Genomic DNA, 19,796 nt, shown 5'->3' with positions numbered 1-19,796 from the left:
ACCATTTCCTCAGCTGATACTGTTTCCTCAGACTGGAAGTCTCTGAGTCCTCAGCCAGAATGAATCTCAGTTCAACTGCTGCTAAAAGCCTAAAACCTTAACTAGCTCTAGTTCCTGGTCCTCACACCTTATATATCTTTCTGCTTTCTGCCGTCACTTCCTGGGATTAAAGGCATGAGTCACCATGCCTGGATGTTTCCAGTATGGCCTTGAACTCACAGAGATCCAGATGGATCTCTGCCTCTGGAATGCTAGGATTAAAGGTGTGAGTGCCACCATTTTCTGGCCTCTATATCTAGTGGCTGTTTTGTTCTCTGACACCAGATAAATTTATTAGGGTGCACTATATTTTGGGGAACACAATACCACCACATTTCCCCTATTTTTGTCTAAAATTTAAAAAAGCTTATAACTAATACAAGAAAAACTATCCAATACGGATATACAATATATACAGTCAAGAATTACATTAATGATGTCTAGTCCATTATCATTAGACAGATTCAGACAAAAAACTCCATTATATATATTAACAATGTCCGGTCCAGTAACATTTGATCAACTCAGACAAAAAAATTTCATTACTTATCCTATGTAAAACAAGTAGTTCTTTTTTAAAAGTAGATTCAATAATCTCCCTTTTTATCTTATCATACTCTTCAAGTTCTTGCTGGGCATGCATTTATCACAGCAACACAATGTAAACTAGAATAAATGGAGAGGAATATTTAATAAGCCACAAATAGTAAGTATTTCCATGTGTGGTTTTGCTTTTAAAGGGTTATAAACTCATTGATTTCCATAGTAATTATTTTCTTTTGTTGTTCTAAATTTCTAGTACATAGGAAAAATTATAGGTGGAAAGTTCTTAATCTTTTATATGGAGAGTAGTAGGTTCAATCTAACTTTTAATGGGCAATTATGTTAAACATAAACTTTCTCAGTTTATGCTTTCAGTTAAAGATAGAAATTTAACAAATATTCTCTTAATTTTTTTGATAAAATCTAGAAATGAACTACTTGAACTACTTTAAGGGGTGTGTGTGTGTGTGTGTGTGTGTGTGTGTGTGTGTGTGTGTGGTCATTTCACATGTTCTTCTAATTATGAAGAGAGGACAGATTTCAGGTGTCACTTCTTTCTTTGTATGTTATTTCAGGCAGGGGCTCTCATATTGTTTGGGCCTCATATGTTCTGCAGCCTACCTGGCCTATGAGATTTCAGGCAATTCTCCTGTCTCTGTTTCCCATCTATCAGGAGGAATGCTGGGATGATGGTGGTACCACACTTTTTACACACTTTCTGGAGATCTGAGCTCAATTTATCAAGTAAGGGCTTTTTACCTACTGAGCCAATCCCCCAGCCCTGTAATACATTTTATGATGAAATAGAATGTCATTGTAGGTATTAGTGTAACTCCATGATTTCTTATAAATGGATTTGGATTGTAGAGGTAACATACAGAGAACTCTGACTATATTAGGAATTACTTACATTCTGATTAGGCTGTGATTTACAAAATGTGTTTAGTTTGAACTAACTTTGTGGTTACTGTACGTCAATATCTTAATATACAAAGTATAGAAAAGTTTGGTGGCCTTTTTCAGTTTCTTGATATCTGTTTATAATAAATCCATTGTCCACACATGGAACGCATTACTAGTATGTAGAAAAATGGTAGTCTTTCTTACACCTGAAGAAGTATTCCCATTCTTTCTCTATTTGTTTTTCTTTGATGGAATTTAAATTCTACTTTATTAACACTTAAACTATACACCAAACAGAAAGCCAGTTTGAGCATAGAATTTTGTGCATTTTAGGGAATATAGGGATAATATACATGCTGGTGTAACATATGCCAAAGCCAAGATATGTCTCTTCCTAAACCACTCCTTTCCACATTTCCATGTAATTGCAAGTCCAGTTTTTATGCTGAAAACCAGTGATTTCCCTCAGTAGCAGAGAGATTTTTTTTCAGAACTTCAAATAAATGAAAGCAACAGATACATTTTTTGAAACCAGCTGTTTTGCAGTTCACCCATGTTATCTGTTTCAGTAGTTTGTTTCTTGTAGTGTCTGCATGGTTTTCCGTTGCCTGGACCTCAGGATTCGTGTTTTGATTGTTTGGAGAAGTAAGAGATTCTTCTTATAGCACTGGAGGAGCAGGCAGCTCCAAGGGACTCCACGAACCAGAGAACAAGAACCAACTGACCAAGACAGCATGCTTCTTACATGTCCCATCACCTCTTGTAACAAAATGGTAGAGACCTTATATTTCTTTTGTGCTTCTCTATTTTTAATACTTTTGTCAGTGCTGTGGGTGAGTATGGGCTATTCTCTCTTTTTTAAACATTCAAATAATGACAACTGACTTTTTGTGAACTATCAATTTTTTGTATTTGTTGGGATTTGTATAAGCATTATATCTAGAATAATAATTTCTGGATACATATAGTTTTAGGATGGTTCCTAGAACACCCAAGAAACCTTACTATATAATAATTGGGAATAATTCCAAAATCAATATAAAAACACATTACTTTCCCTCATTTTTAAAAGCTTTGATATAGGAAAGTATATTAAGCAAATATTCAGGAGCTTAAGTAATATTATGTGCCATACACTCAATGTTTGAATAACTATATAGGAATGTTTCTGTGGTGGCCTTTGATTTTTCTTTTGCACATTCTAAAGCATGTGTGGTTGTGCATGTGTTTGCCATGTTGGAAACTTGCCTCTTGCTTAACAGGGATGTTTTATTTCTGGGAACCTTCCTCTCACCTCCAGGAAAGGTGATAATCCTCTACTTTAAAACTATGTCACTTACAAATCTGCGAACTTCAGGGTTGACAAGACTTTTTATTTCTTCTGTACCCACCATATATACTTTCTATGCTGGTATTTGAATTAGGTAGCACAGAGCTACACTTTTAAGTAAGAGAGCACGTTTCCTTCCCATTGAACCTTTTCAAAGATTGATTTAGTTTTGAACTTGACTAATTTTTGGAGAGAAATGATTAAATTTACACAGGAGAAATATTAGTAGAAATTTCAGTAGCAAATGTAGTTTTTTCTTTCTATAAGGAAGTTTTTGCTGATTTTTGGACCAGCTTTCTAAAATAACAATTTTAAATATTAACAAATTCCTCCTTTAAATTAGAGAGATATGAGATATTTTGGAATTAATATTTCTTTACAATTTAAAATACTTAAAAACTAGATTCAAGTTAAATATGGGATTAGATTTTTCTGTTGTTTAAAATGCCAGTGCTTTTTTACAATCCCATCCACTCAATGGACATTTAGCAATGTGCATATAATCTGCTACTCGCAGGTTAAAGCTTGGGCACTCTGTAATACATAAATTGTAGAAATAATCTAAAAGAACAAGATTCTATAAAACGAATGAGGAATGTTCATTGAAAAGTTACCTGGAGTATAAAAGAAATGGAGCCAACATTAAATTCCATGAGAGTCACAGATAATTTTCTGTTTGTGTTTCTGTGTGGAGAATGGGGCCTGCCACACAGCAGCTTCTCACTATACATTTAATATGTTAAATATATTCATAAGCATCCTTCTTTCATTTTTTGGTGAAATTTTATACATTGTGTTTTGATCATATTCACACATCTAATTATTCTTATTGCCACTCTTGTTGAAGTTATCTGTTGCTCTTATATAGAAATACAATAGTTTTGATACTATAATTATATGTGCTGACTTTGGCTCAATTTGTACTGTCCCAGTAAAAACCTCATTCTTAATTCCTTTTACTTAGTTCCTCTTTCACTAAGCTAGCTACCATATCTTTTTCAATTATAAGTATTTTTCAATAATTATTTCATATTTCAAAATAGAAACACTGGCAGCCATATTTATCATCAAGTTTCAGTGAATCTCTGTGTGTTTCTCTGTATTCATGTGCATTTAATCACAGAAGAGTGATCTGGATTTTTTGCATATCTGTTGTGTCTTCTTTTGGTGTGATGAAAATAGTTTCATACCATCATTTTAGTGACTGTCTGATATTCCATGTACTATCATTTATTTCATTATCACTCATCATTAAATTTTTTAAAACATATAGCCATTATAATGTAGACTAGGACTACTGTTCTAACTTGGAGATAACTACGTGTGGCATTTCTTTAGAAGATAATTTTCAGAAATGTGATTTTCAGTCCAAGAGATGCTCATACACAATAGAACTGTAGGGCTGGGAGTATAGCTCAGTGATAGTGTATACTTAACACAGGAATCCCTAGATTTAGTAATATATAGTCTGAGATGCTATAGAACATTTACAAAGAATTTAGTTTTCATCAATACTACATGAAAATTTCAATTTCTGCATACCTCACTGAATACTACTATATTTCAGCTATTAAATCATTTCAAACATATTTTAATCATTTATAATATCTCCTGAGTACTGAAGATGTGTACACATTTTTCTTTACTCAAAGGAGAAAGGAAAAGACCAGGCAGTTCACCCATGTTATCTGTTTCAATAGTTTGTTTCTTTTAGTGCCTGCATGGTTTTCCATTGCCTGGACCTCAGATTCTTTGTACATTACTTTGTAGTGGTAATATATTATCTTTAAACAAGCCACAGAATTAAGAATATTAAGGAATATTAATGGTTCTTTTCTCACTTCAACTCCTAAAGAGGAAATATTTTTAACCCTGAGTCACAACTAACATGCATTTGGATGAGCATACTCATCAACAGAGCACCCATTACTCTCTGGTAAAAAATAAATAGATATGTTACACAATTCAAGTATATTTCTTGTGGGTCCAATCTACCCACTGGAGATTTTTTTCTCCCAAATTGACAAAATTAGTTGTTAGCTATTTTAGCTTTATTTCCACTCTTTTTCATCTGAGTTGTTTTTCTTGTGTGTCTCCCTGCAGATTCCCTACAGATACCAGAGCTAAACTGGTCCTAGAGACCCCAGGTAAGACACTGACCACTGACTACTAACATTTATTAAAACCCACCCAATAACCCCAGGCAGTATCCCCTATCCCAGGCTCTATATTCTGGTCTACAACTTTGGAAGAAGGCTTTGGCTTTACCAGAAGTCAGGCCAGATCTAGGGACCCAAGGCACTCAAAACCTCAGTAGAGATACCATAGTGAACCTGAATACTCTCTAGTCACCAGAATAATTGACCACTTAGGCCAAAAAGCCAGATAGAAAACAGAAACAAAGGAAAAAAACACCCATACAACAAAGACAAATGCAGAATTCAACACCTAGAACTATAACCATCCCAAACCCAGATGCCTAAATGCCAATGTTAGAATACAATTTTAATAAAAGAAAGGGCAATATGACACCACCAGAACCCAGCAAAATAGCAACATTTTGATGCATTATAATAGCAAGACCAGAACATTCCAACGTAGCTAAAACAAACAAACAAACAAAAGACCTTAAAAATAATTTTAAGAAGATGATAGCCGTCCTTAAAGAGGAAATGAAAAAAATCCTTAAAGAAATCGAGGAAAAGACAAACAACAATAGGAGGAAATCCATAAATCTCTTACAGAATGCCAAGAAAGCAAAGAGAGTAAAAAAAACAAAGAAACTAAATAAATAAATGAAATAAAGAAGAGAAAAAATAGGTGAAGCAAACTATTCAAGATATGAAATCAAAGTAGAAGCAATAAAGAAAACACAAACTTAGAGATTTCTAGAAATGATATGAGTTTGTGAACAACTACATATGCAAGCATCACCAACAGAACATAAGAGATTGAAGAAAGAATCTCAGGCATTGATGACACTATAGCTGAAATAGATTCATCCATCTAAGAAAATGTTAAATCTAAAATATTCCTAACACAAAACATCCAGGAAATCTGGGACACTATAAAAAGATCTATCATAAGAATAACAGAAATAGAAGAAGGAGAAGAATCCTAGCTCAAAGGCCCATAACAAAATCATAGAAGAAAATTTTCCCAAACTAAAGAATTATATACCTATACTTCTTTACAAGTACAAGAAGTTTACAGAACACCAAATAGACTGTACCAGAAAAATCCCCCCCTTACCACATCATCATCAAAACACTAAATGTAAAGATAATGAAAGAATATTAATAGCTACAAGGGGGAAAGGCCAAGTAACATAAAAATGATGACCTATTGGAATTATACTTGGTTTCTCAATGGAGACTCTAAAATCTATAAGGGCCTGGACAGCTATATCTTACAAACTCTAAGAGACCATGGATGCCATCCTAGACTACTATATCCAGCCAACTTTTCAATAACTTTAGAAGGAGAAAACACGATAATACATGGCAAAGTCAAATTTAAACAATATCTATCTACAAATCTAGCCCTACAGAAGATACTAGAAGGAAAATTCCAACCCAAGGAAGTTAGGTACATCCATGAAAACACAGGCAATAGATAATCTCACACCAGCAAACCCTAAAGAAGGGAAGTAAACATACACACACAAACCACCACCAACTACAACCCCCCCCCAAAAAAAAAATCCACATAAATTAACAGTCACTGGTCATTAATATCAACAACATCTATGGACTCAAGTCTCCAATTAAAAACACACAGGCTAACAGAATGGATATGAAAACAGAATCCATTCTTTTGCTTTATACAATAAACACACCTCAACATCAAAGACAGACATTACCTCAAAGGAAAGGTTTGGAAAGATTTCCCAATCAAATGGACCTAAGAAGCAAGCTGGTGTAGCTGTCTTAATATCTACCAAAATAAACACACTAAAATTAATCAAGGGATAGAGGACATTTCATACGTATCAAAGGAAAATTCCACTAAGATGGTGTCACAGTTCTGAACATCTATGTCCCAAATGCAAGGGCATCTACATTTATAAGAGAAACATTACTAAAGCTTAAACCCCACACATTAATAGTGGGAGACTTCAACACTCCACTCTCACCAGTGGACTGGTCTGCCAGACAGAAACTCAACAGAGAAATAATGGGAATAACAGACGTTATGACTCTAATGAGCCTAATAGATATCTAAAGAACATTTCACTCAAACACAGATAATATATCCTTTTCTCAGCAACTCATGGAACTTTCTCCAAAATTGACCATATACTGAATTACAAAGCAAGTTTCAACAGATACAAGAAAATTGAAATAAGACCTTGTATCTCATCAGGCCATCATGGAATAAAGCTAGATTGCAATAACAACAGAAACAACAGAGAGCCTGGAATCTCTGGGAAAGTGAAGAACTTTCTATTGAATTACCACTGGGTCAAGGAAGAAAGAATGAAATTAATGACTTCCTAGAATTCAATGAAAATGAATGCACAACACACCCAAACTTATGAGACACAATGAAAGCAGTGATAAGATGAATGTTGACAGTACTAAGTTCCCGAAGAAACAAATTCAAGAGATCTAATAGCAGCAATCTAACAGCACACCTGAAAGCTCTAGAACAGCAAGAAGCAAAAACACCCAAAAGGAATAGAGGGCAGTAAATAATCAAATTTATGTCTGAAATCAATAAAATAGAGACAAAGAGAATACAAAAAAATCAATGAAACAAAGAGTTGATTCTTTGAGAAAATCAACAAGATAGACAGACCCTTATCCAAACTAACTAAAAGACAGAGAAAGAATATCCAAATTAATAAAATCAGGAATAAAAAGGGGGATATAACAATAGATACTTGAGGAAATCCAAACAATTATTAGGTTATACTTCACAAACCTGTATTACACAAAATTGAAAAATCTAAAAGAAATGGACCATTTTCTCCACAGATAACTCTTACCAAAGTTAAAACAATATCAGATAAATTTTTTATTTAAATCTATAACAATGAGGGAAATAGAAGCAGTCATTAAAGGCTTATAACTAAAAAAAAGCTCAGGGCCAGATGGTTTTTGTGCAGATTTTTACCAAACATTCAAAGAAGACCTACTACCAATATTCTTTAAATTATTCCACAAAATAGAAACAAAAGAAGGAAAATCGACAAATTAATCTTATGATGCCACAGTCACCCTAATACCCAAACCAGACAAAGATTCAACAAAGAAAGAGGAATACAGATCAATTTCACTCATGAACATTGATGTAAAATACTCAACAAAATATTTGAAAACTGATTATAACATTTCCAAAAGATCATCTACCATGATCAAGTAGGCTTCATCCCATAGCTACAGGAATGGTTCAACAAACAAAAATCAGTCAATGTGACCTACTCTATAAATAAACTGAAAGAAAAAATACATGATCCTCTCATTAGATGCTGAACAAAACTTTGACAAAAGCCAATACCCCCTCGTGATAAAAGTCTTAGCGACAACAGCCATAGGAGGGATATACCTAAACATAATAAAACCCATATACAGCAAGCCAGAAGACAGCATCAAATCAAATGGAGAGAAACTCAAATTTTGTTCTGTACTAATATCAGGATCGAGACAAGGCTGTCTACTCTCTCCATATCCATTCAATATAGTACTTGAAGTTCTAGTTAAAGCAATAAGAAAACTAATGGAAATCAAGGGGATACTAAATGGAAAGGAAGAAGTCAAATTATCATTACTTACAAATGATATCATAGTAAACATAAGTGACCCCAAAATTCTTCCAGGAAACTCTTACACCTGATAAACACCTTTAGTGAAGTGACTTGATACAAGATTAACTCAAAAAACAAAACAAAACAAACAAAAACAACAACTCAGTAGCCCACTTACACACAAATTGTACATAGGCTGAGAAAGAAATCAGGGAAATAATACTTTGATAGTCACAAATAATATAAAATATTTTGGGATAATTCTAAGCAAGCAAGTAAAAGACCTGTATGACAAGAGCTTCAAGTTTTTGAATAAGAAATTGGAGAAGGTACACAAAATGGAAAGATTGCCCTTGCTCATGGATCCATAGGATTAATCTAGTAAAAATGGCCATTTTGTCAGGCAGTGGTGGCACATGCCTTTAATCCCAGCACTCAGGAGGCAGAGGCAGGCGGATCTCTGTGAGTTCGAGGCCAGCCTGGGCTACCAAGTTACCAAGTGAGTTCCAGGAAAGGCACAAAGCTACACAGAGAAACCCTGTCTCGAAAAAAATCCAACAACAAACAAAACAAAACAAAACAAAACAAAACAAAACAAAACAAAAAAAGGCCATCTTACCTAAAAGCAATCTACAGATGTAAAGCCATCTCCATTAAAATTCCAAAACAATTCTTTACAAACCTTGAAAGAACAATACTCACCTTCATATGGAGAAACAAAAAACACAGGATAGCTAAAACAATCCTGTACAATAAAAGAATTTCAGGAGGTATCACCATCCCTGATTTCAACCTCTATTACAGGGCTATAGTACTAAAAACTACATTATATTGGCTTAAATCACACAGGTAAATCAATAGAATGGAATGAAAGACTTAGATATAAATCTACACACCTATGGAAACTTGATTTTAGACAAAGAAGTCAGAAATACACAATGGAAAAAAAAAAAAAAACAGTGTGTGCTAGAAAATGATGCTGGTCTAGCTGGATGCCAGCATGAAGAAGAATGCAAACAATTCCATACCCTGCACAAAACTCAAGTCCATGTGGATCAAAGACCTTAACATAAAACCAGACACACTAAACCTGATAGAACAGAGAGTGAGGAACAGCCTTCAATGCATTGGCACAGGAGACAACTTCCTGAATATAATACTAGTAGCACTGGTACTAAGGTTGACAATCAATAAATGGGACCTCATGATACCAAAAAGCTTCTGTAAGGCAAAGGGCACCATCAATGGAACAAAATGACAGCCTACAGAATTGGAAAAGATTTTCACCACCTCCGTGCCTGACAGAGATCTAGTATACAAAATATATACTCAGGAAACTAGATATCAACAAACCAAATTATCCAATTAAAGATGTGGGATGCAAATCTGAACAAAGGATTCTCAACAGAGGCATTTCAAAGGATAGAGAATCACTGAAAAAAATGTTCAACATTTTTAGTCATCAGTGAAATGTATATAAAAATGACTCTGAGATTCCATCTTACACCTGTCAGAATGGCTAAGATAAACATAAATGATAGCCTATGTTGGAGAGCATGTGGAGCTAAGGGAACACTTCTACATTACTGGTGGAAGTGCAAATGTGTACAACTACTTAGGAAATCAATACGGAATTTTCACAGAATATTGGAAATAGATCTATCTTAAGACCCATCTGTACCACTCTTGGGCACATACCCAAAGGTTGGTCAATCATACTACAAGGACACTTGCTCAACTATGTTCCTGGCAGCTTTATTCATAAAAACTAGAACATAGATACAACCTAGATGTACCTCAGCTGGGAATGGATAAAGAAAATGTGGTACCTTTACACAATGGAGTATTACTCATCTGTTAAAAACAACAACAGCATGAAATATGCAAGCAAAAGAAATGAACTAGAAAAACATCATCCTGAGTGAGGTAACCCAGACACAAATAGACAAACATGGTATTTATTCAATTATAAGTGGATATTAGTTATAAAATAAAGGGTAACCAAGCTATAATCCATAGAGCCAGACAGGTTAGGTAACAAGGAGGGCTCAAGGCGGTGGTGGCGGTGGCAGTGGGTGGCGGGGTAGGGATCCTAGGATCTTCCTGGGAAGGGGAAATAGAAGAGACTGGCTGAATGGATTGGGGGCAGGTGGGGATGGAACATAGGAGATCAGGTTGGGGGCACATGGGAGGAAGAGTAGTAAGGTGACCAGAAAAAGGGGGTGCATTTCGGGTTGGTACAATGGAAACTCCCAAGAATCTACAAAGATGACCCCAGCCAAGACTCCTAGCAATAGTGGGTATGTATTGTAGCCTGAAATGGTTATCTCCTGTGACCAGGCAAGACTTCCAGTGGGAGGAGTTGGGACACCAATCCAGCTGCACATCACTTTTGACCTACAGTCTGTCCTGTTTATGAGATGTGCTGAGGAAAGTGTGGCACAGATTGTGGGAGCATCCAACCAATGACTGATCTAGTCTGAGACACATGCCACAGAGTGAGCCCACCCATGACACTTCCTGGAAGGCCAGGACCTAGAAGCTAGATGGCCCAGAGATGTATGATAGCATGAAATATGACTGGAGGAAAAAAAAGTCAACATAATGATGTCTAATGATATTCTGCTATACTCATAGATTGGTTCCTAGCCTGATTGTTATCAGAAGTTAGTTACTGATTCAGTTACTGATGGAAACATATGCAGAGATCCACAGTCAAACATTAGGTTGAGCTTGGGGAATCCTGCTGAAGAGAGGGAGAAAGGATTGGATGAGCCAGAAGGGTCAAGGACATCACAAGGAAACCCACAGAATCAACTAACCGGGTTCATAAGAGCTCATAGAGTCTGAACTGACAACCAGGGAGCCAGTATGAAACTGACCTAGGCCCTCTGCATATATGTGACAATTGTGTGTGTAGCTTGGTATACTTGTGGGACTCCTAACAGTGAGAGCAGGTTTGTCACTAATGCTTTGGCTGGCTTTTGGGAACCAATTTCTCACTTCCTTGTCCGGCCTTAATAAATGGGGAGGTGCTTATTCTTACTGCAACTTGTATGCCATGTTTTGTTGATATCCATGGGAGGCCTGCCCCATTGTGAAGAGAAAAGGAGGAGTGGATTGAGGGAGAGAGGGGAAGTAGGGGAAGAAATGGGAGGACAAGAGGGAGGGGAAACTGTGGCCAGAATATAAAATAAATAAATCAATATAATTAATAAAACAACAGAAATATTAGCATCCACTTACATAGTATAAGAATATTGAAAATTAGAAAAGAATCCTTAACTCTATATTGCCCAAAGTAGATGTCTGGGAATTGGACAATCCCAGTTTTGAATTTGATTCAGTCTCTTGTAAGTGATTAATTTATCTAAGTGCTTTGCATATATAAACTAATAACAGATATTGAAATCTCAGTTACAGGGAAGTTGTATGAACTGAATGAAATAGAGAGCAGTGCTATGGTGACTGTGCAACAAAGTACAGTTGTTATTCTAGCAAAATTTTAATTAGAATGTGTAATTAAATAATGAAATGTTACGAATTCAGGTAAATATTAGCCTGGTTAATTTCTTCAAATTATCTTTTCTCTTATATATCTCTAAATGTTGGACTTTATAAAGTATTTGTATCTGGTGAATGAAAATGAAAATAAAAATAGCCTTTGCCAAAGCAAGACATTTAACTTAGCAAGTATTATGCAAAACTTTGAGCAATGATTTGATTAATAATAACTTGTAACTGTTTGTAACCACTGCTTAAATAAATATTTACCCAAAGTAAATAAAGTTAATATGAAAAAATACCCTGGGTAGTATAGCAAGATACTGTCTCAAGAAGATAAATGAGCAAATAAAAAAGTGCTGGGGAAATACATGTATTTGAGGACAATAAGACATTTTCTGCTTCTGAACTGAGCTGAAGGTAACAAAATCAGCACAAAGGTACAGTCTCTGTCTTGGGACAAAAATTTCAAACTGTTGAAATGTATACTGTTTTTTAATTCATGAATCTTAGATATTTTTGTTTATACTTATTAAATGAGCACAATGCAAATTAGATACAATAGCAATTTTCCAAAATTCATTATTTTCCCTTAAAAACATCCAGTTACTCTGAACCTGATAGAAGAGAAAGTAGGAAGTAGTATGGAATGCATTGGCACAGGAGATCACTTCCTAAATATAGCACCAGTAGCACAGACACTGACAGAAACAATCAATCAATGGGACCTCTTGAAACTGAGAAGCTTTTGGAGAGCAAAGGACACAGTCAACAAGACAAAGCAACAGCCTACAGAATGGGAAAAGGTCTTCACCAAATCCACATCTGACAGAGGGCTGATATCCAGAATATATAAAGAACTCAAGAAATTAGACATCAAAATGCCCAACAGTCCAATTAAGAAATGGGTTATAGTGCTAAACAGAGAATTCTCAACAGAGGAATCTCAAATGGCTGAAAGACATTTAAGGAATTGCTTAACATCCTTAATCATCAGGGAAATGCAAATCAACATGACTCTGAGATACCACCTTACACCCTTCAAAATGGCTAAGATAAAAAACACAGAAGACAGCTTATGCTGGAGAGGATGTGGAGCAAAGGGAACTCTCTTCCACTGCTGGTGGGAATGCAAGCTAGTACAGCCACTTTGGAAATCAATATGGCACTTCCTTAGTGTAGTTAGAGTTTTCCTGCCTGGCCCAGTCAGGACAAATCTCTCTTACCCGCCAGTCCCACAGTCGCTCAGACCCAAACAAGTAAACACATAGAAACTTATATAGCTTACAAACTGTATTGCCGTGGCAGGCTGCTTGTTATCTACTTCTTCTATCTTAAATTAACCCATTTCTGTTAGTCTATACTTTGCCATATGGCTTGTGGCTTACCAGTACCTTACATCTTGTCATGGCAGCGGCTGGCGGTGTCTTTCTCCACCAAGCCTTCCGCCTCCCAGAATTCTCTTCTCTCTTGTCCCACCTATACTTCCTGCCTGGCCACTGGCCAATCACAACTTTACTTACACAGAGCGATATCCACAGCACTTTCCCTTTTCTTTTCTTTTTTTTTTTTAAAGGAAGGTTTTAACTTTTACATATTACAATTACATATAACAAAACAATTATCAAGCAAAAATTACAGTTACAATATTAAAGAAGATATCCTATCTATCTTATATTTGTGGGTGTAAGGTTTTATATCTAACTTATCTTTTATCATAACTGAGGAAATTATAACTATCTAGTCTTCAACCACATCAAAGACCTCAGAAGGATATAATATTACCTGAGAACCGGGAGAAGGATACAAGCAACTTTCGGGAGTCTTGCAGGGTAGACAGAGACAGCTGGCAGCCTGGACAGTCACTTAATGTTCCTTTGTAAAGTTGGGGCATTTGTCTTCAGCCCACAGGGCTAGAGTCTCTCAGTCACTTTTCTTAGTGTCCTGTAGAATGTCTGGCAGTTTCCTCTGCAAAGCAGGAAACTGAAGGACCATTTTGTCAAGCAAAGTTTAGTGGTCACCTTTTTTATGGGTCCTGTAAGTCCAGTCGATCAAGCAGTCCAGGCAAGAACAGTTTCTTGCCCAAATGGCTATTTTTTGCCAAGGTGAAGATAAACTCCATATGAAGTGTCTTCAATGCCCATCCTCCTCTCTGAAGTAAATTGGTGCTGCCAGTAGCAGACATGTCTCACTGTCCAGAAAGTCTAAATTTTAAAAATATTTTAAATGCCATATTCTGTAGACCTTTGAAGTGTTTGAAGATTACCTGTCTATGTGAAATATCTCTGTGTATATCTAGAAGACTTAACTAACATGGCTATGAGTATGATTATCATAGATGACCAGTTATTAATCTATTTTTAATTATCCATTACAATTTTAAATGAGCTGTACAAACATAATATCTTAAACAAGAATAGAAATATACACACAGTATAACAAAATTAACTTTAAGTTTGTATCAATAGACTAAAATCTATAGTTCTGGGACCCTGGACGCTGGAGGTAGACCGAGCAGAGTTCTCCAGAGAACACCACCAGACTGCGCTATACCTTTGCCAGACCCTGCAACCTACCCCTTCATTTTGTAAGTTACCCCACAAAATAAACCTCCCTTTTAACTACGTGGAGTGGCCTTAATAATTTCACCAATACCTTAGAAAAGTGGGAATCAATCTCCCTCAAGACCCAGCTATACCATTTTTGGGCATAGACCCAAGGTATGCTCAATCATACCACAAGGGCACTTGCTCAGCTATGTTCATATCAGCATTGCTTGTAATAGCCAGAACCTGGAAACAACCTAGATGCCCTTCAACTGAAGAATGGATAAAGAAAATATGGTACATATACACAATGGAGTACTACTCAGCAGAGAAAAACAATGACATCATGAGGTTTGCAGGCAAATGGATGGATCTAGAAAAAATCATCCTGAGTGAGGTAACCCAGACTCAGAAAGACAAACATGATATGTACTCACTCATAGGAGGATACAAGAAGTAAACCAAAGATGTCTAGACAGCTACTCACAACTCAAGGGAGGCTACCTAGAAAACATGACCCTAAGAAAGACACAGGGATCACCCAATGACAGAAAAATGGATGAGACCTACATGAACAACCTGGACGTGAGGGGGGGGGGTAATGAAGGGCAAGGTTTAAGGGAAAGACAGCTTATGGGAGTGGGAGATCCCAGCTGGATCAAGAACAGAGAGAAAGAGGGAGAACATGGAATAAGACCACATGAGCATAGGAAGAAGCAAAGTGCTAAAGAGGTCCCCAGAAATTCACAAAGATACCTCCACTGTAGACTACTGGCAATGGTTGAGAGAAGGCCCAAACTGACCTAGTCTGGTGATCAGGTGGACAAACACCCTAAATGTCATGCTAGAACTCTCATCCAATGACTGAGGGAAGCAGATGCAAAGATCCAAGGCCAGGCCCCAGGTGGAGCTCCAGAATTCCAAATGGCGAGAAAGAGGAGGGATTGTATGAATGAGACTCATTGAGACCAAGATTGGAAAAAGCACAGGGACAAATAGCCAAACTAGTGGAAACACATGAACTATGAACCAATAGCCGAGGAGCCCCCAACTGGATCAGGCCCTCTGGATAAGTGAAACAGTTGAATAGCTTGAACTGTTTGGAACCTGGGGCTTATGCAGGGACACTTTGCTTAGCCTGGGAGGAGGGGACTGGACATGCCTGGACTCAATCTACCAGGATGAGCTAAATTCCCAGGGGAGTCTTTGCCCTGGAGGAGATGGGAATGGGGAGTGGGCTGGGGAGGTGTGTGGGGGGCAATCCATGGCTGATATGTAAAATTAAATTAAATTATAAAATAAAAAAAAACATTTAAAAAGTAAAAAAAAACCCAAAACAAACAAACAAACAAAAAAACAAAGAAACAAAACAAAACAAAACGAAAAAACCATTTACTATAAATACAATGTTTCAGGTAAGTTCATGTGAAATATTTACTGGTTTCACTTACCACTAATTTATTGACTTTTGAATGGCTATTCAATTAATAGAATGTTTACATTTCAATGGGAAATGCTGAATAGTCAATTTCTAGCTTTATTTCTATGAAAGCATTTCAACTATGTCTATCTTTTGGTTTTAAAACAGTCAAAAGAAGTGATGGTCTGAAATGTATAAAACATAAGTATTTATGAAATCTTTAATGATTCTTTCTGTGTTGTAATACAGATTTAGTCAGAATTGGAATTCCGAGAGCCTGTGTCTTTTGACTGATGCTGGATTGTAATTATTGTCTTCTGACAAAGACACATCTAAACCTTATACCTTCACTGAACCCATTTTCCAAGTCTTATCAAGATTTTAAAAAGTCAATAAATCTAGCACAAGGTAAATATGAATGTCGTCATGCAGCCTGCAGCCTCCCAGCCTTCTTCCCATTCATTTCCCTGTAAGGATTTGCACCAGGTGCTTCTCTTTCTTTTTTATGTGTGAATGCTGAATATATTTTATACCATTTCACATTTTGACAGTGCTTCTCATTACAATTTTTCTTTTCATATTATGCAGTTGATGGGAAGTCAATTTTTCTGTATATGATAGATTCCATCATTTGCTCAGTAATGTATCTCTTGGCAGTGAATATATTACAGCAGCACATCCCAGTGGTTTGAACAAAAAGAACTAAAGTTCTAATCTAGACCCTGGTCCTGTGTGCATCTATTTCTCAAAGAGACATTTTACTCATGAAATATTCCCAAATGGTTATATTTCATTTCTCTCCATCTTACAACTGAACAAGATAGTTAAAAAAAAAAGAAGGATTTTCATCCTCTTCCTAGGCTCTGGGCCTCTTGACTCTACAGTGTTTCCAAAATATCATTGTTTAACAGGGTGACTTTGGACAAGCTGCAAGTGTAGAGGAAGATGAGGATAGACTTCAATGTTCCTATGAAGAATAACCAGATAACAAATAACCAAAGGATCAAGACTGCTGTCTCAAGCATCAAATTCTACTTGTACAATGGAGCCAAGAGTGTTTGTTGACTTTATGAATCACCCAGGCCTGTCTGATGGTATTTCCATGCCTGAAAAGAACTCCTTATAGCCAGTTGCAGTGGAACTCAAATCTCTGGTGGACAAGGACACTCTGTTCTTGAAGGACTGTATGGGCCCAGAAGTAGATGATACCTATGCCAATCCAGTTGCTGGGTCTAGCATCCTCGCTCCTTGGGAAACCACTGTCTTCATGTTGAGAAAGAAGGGAAAGGAAAGGATGCTTCCAGGATTGTCCAAACTAGGGAATGTCTATGTCAATGATGCTTTGGGGGCAGAACCCCAAGTCCACAACTCTATGGTCAGTGTAAATCTGCCACAGAAGGCAGACAGATTTTTGATGTAGGAGCTGAATTAATTTCCCAAGGCTTCAGAAAGTCTGGAGTAATCCTTTTTATTATTATTATTATTATTATTATTATTATTATTATTATTATATTTATGTTTTAATTTTACACATCAGCCATGGGTTCCCATGTCCTCCCCCTCCTGCCCCCATCCGACCTTCACCCCATCCTCTCCCCTCCATTCCCATCTCCTCCAGGGCAAAGACTCCCCTGGGGATTCATTTAAACCTGATGGATTCAGTACAGGCAGGTCCAGTCCCCTCTTTCCAGGCTGAGCAAAGTGTCCCTGTGTAAGCTCAAGATTCCAAACAGCCAGCTCATGCACTAAGGACAGGTCCAGGTCCCACAGCCTAGATGCCCAAACAGTTCATGCTATTCAATTGTCTCACTTATTCAGAGGGTCTGATCCACCTGGGGGCTCCACAGCCTTTGGTTCATAGTTCGTGTGCTTCCATTCATTTGGCTATTTAGGGCAAGGTTTGAGGGGAAGAAAGCTTAGGGGAGCAAGAGATCCCAGCTGGATCAAGAACAGAAAGGGAGAACAAGGAATAACAGACCATGATAAATGATGACCACGTTAGAACAGGAATAGGCAGAGTGCTGGAGAGGTCCCCAATATCCACAATGATATATCCTCTGTAGTCTGCTGGCAGTGGTCGAGAGAAAGCCTGATCTGACCTAGTCTGGTGATCAGATGCCCAAACACCCTAACAGTCATGCTGGAACTCTCATCCAATAACTGATGGAAGTGGATGCAGAGATCCTCAGCCAGGCCCCAGGTGGAGCTCCAGGAGTCCAATTGTTGAGAAAGAGGAGGGACTGTAAGAGACCAAGATTAGAGAGGCACAGGAGTAATCCTTTATAGCCAGCTTGGGAGGAGCTAAATTTGCAGACCAGAACTGGCTGATCAAGAAGATGCTGGACAAAGTCAATTCAATGATCATTGGTGACAGGATGGCTTTTACCTTTTCTAAGGATCTCAACAACATGTAGATTGGCATTTCTCTGCATGACGAAGAAGAGGCCAAGATGGCCAAAGATCTCATGTACAAACATGAGAACAATGGAGAACTACTGACAGTTTGAGGAGAATGCCTAAACTGGCCAGGCTGTTGTGGCCTTTGGCATACCTGATGGTTGATGTCCTTGAACTGTGGTACTGAGAGCAGCAAGAAATATGCTGAGGCTCTGACTCAAGCTGAGCATTGGAATGAATCTATTGGAATATTTGAATGGGAAGCTTTGGCCACGAGAGCCAAGTTCCTCATGGAATGGTGATAAAAATCACTTCCAGGGGTTGCACCACTGTCAGAGGTGGTGGCAATACTGACCTGTGCCAAAGGGAACACAAAGGATAAAGTCAGCTATGTGTGCACAGAGAGGTGATGTCAGTCTAAAGATCCAGGAAAGTAAAGTCCTTCCTGGAGGTTGATGCTTTCAGGAATGTTGTGTGTTTTCCTGACTTTTTGGTTCCTGCACACAGCCCTTAAGTCAACTTAGTGTGCTTTTTTGCATCTCCATTTGGTGTTAGCACAAGATTCAGAAAGTGGCTGAAATGCAGCATCAAGAACCCTTAAATGTTTGCAGTACATCTCAGCTTGTCTTACTCTATCAGGATTTGTCTACATTCTTCAAGATCCCATTTGAATTCTTCAGTGACTAAAACCATCATGTGTTCTAGAGTGCCTCTATTTATAGTCTGTCTATAAAAGAAAGTTTTCTGTCAAAGCTAGTTCTCTTTCTGATGTAGCCTGTGGTTAACTTTGTCACTGTTCATGACTTCATGACTTGGCGTTGACATAGGATAAAAGTCCAGTTGTAGGTTAGGAGAAAATGATGATGTGTTAACCAATAACAATGTCCATTGGTGTGTATGTGTGGGAGAACTTTCTTTTAAGAATTAAAAGATGGATGGATTCTTTTTGAGATTATTTATCTATGTATCTATTTAAGGTATATGTGTGCACACGCATGTATGAAGGTGTGCATGTTTGTGTGTGTACCCCTTTTTTTGTAAGAAAGGTTCAAGTATTTGAAGTGGATTGAATGAAATCTGATGTGCATTGACCTGTGTGGCTTGGTGTTAGGAATCTGAGTAGGAGAAGCAAGGAAAAGAACAGACATAGAGAAAATCTGTGGTTGGTGAATTGTGCATGCTCTGGTGGAGCTACATCAACTATGCAACAACCAGAAACCTCAGAGCCTTTATTATGTAGGCATGGTGGAGAAGAGTTGGCTACTCTTGGTAGAAGGTCTCTGTAGGTGGGCAGTCTCAGGTATAAACATCAGGGAGGATGTGCTAAAATTTGCACACACTGCCAACATTCTCCCATGGACTCTG

At 37.2% G+C, this 19,796-nt stretch overlaps 1 pseudogene; it reads left to right on the top strand.

Moving 5' to 3' along the window:
• Positions 1-18,887, top strand: part of LOC118577832 — a 32,876-nt pseudogene extending 13,989 nt beyond the window's left edge.
• The last annotated feature ends 909 nt before the right edge of the window (positions 18,888-19,796 follow it).

Source organism: Onychomys torridus, chromosome 2, assembly GCF_903995425.1.
Source record: "Onychomys torridus chromosome 2, mOncTor1.1, whole genome shotgun sequence".
Classification (NCBI taxonomy): domain Eukaryota; kingdom Metazoa; phylum Chordata; class Mammalia; order Rodentia; family Cricetidae; genus Onychomys; species Onychomys torridus.
Note: the sequence above shows the minus strand (reverse complement) of the source record. Positions and strands in the feature narration are given on the sequence as shown.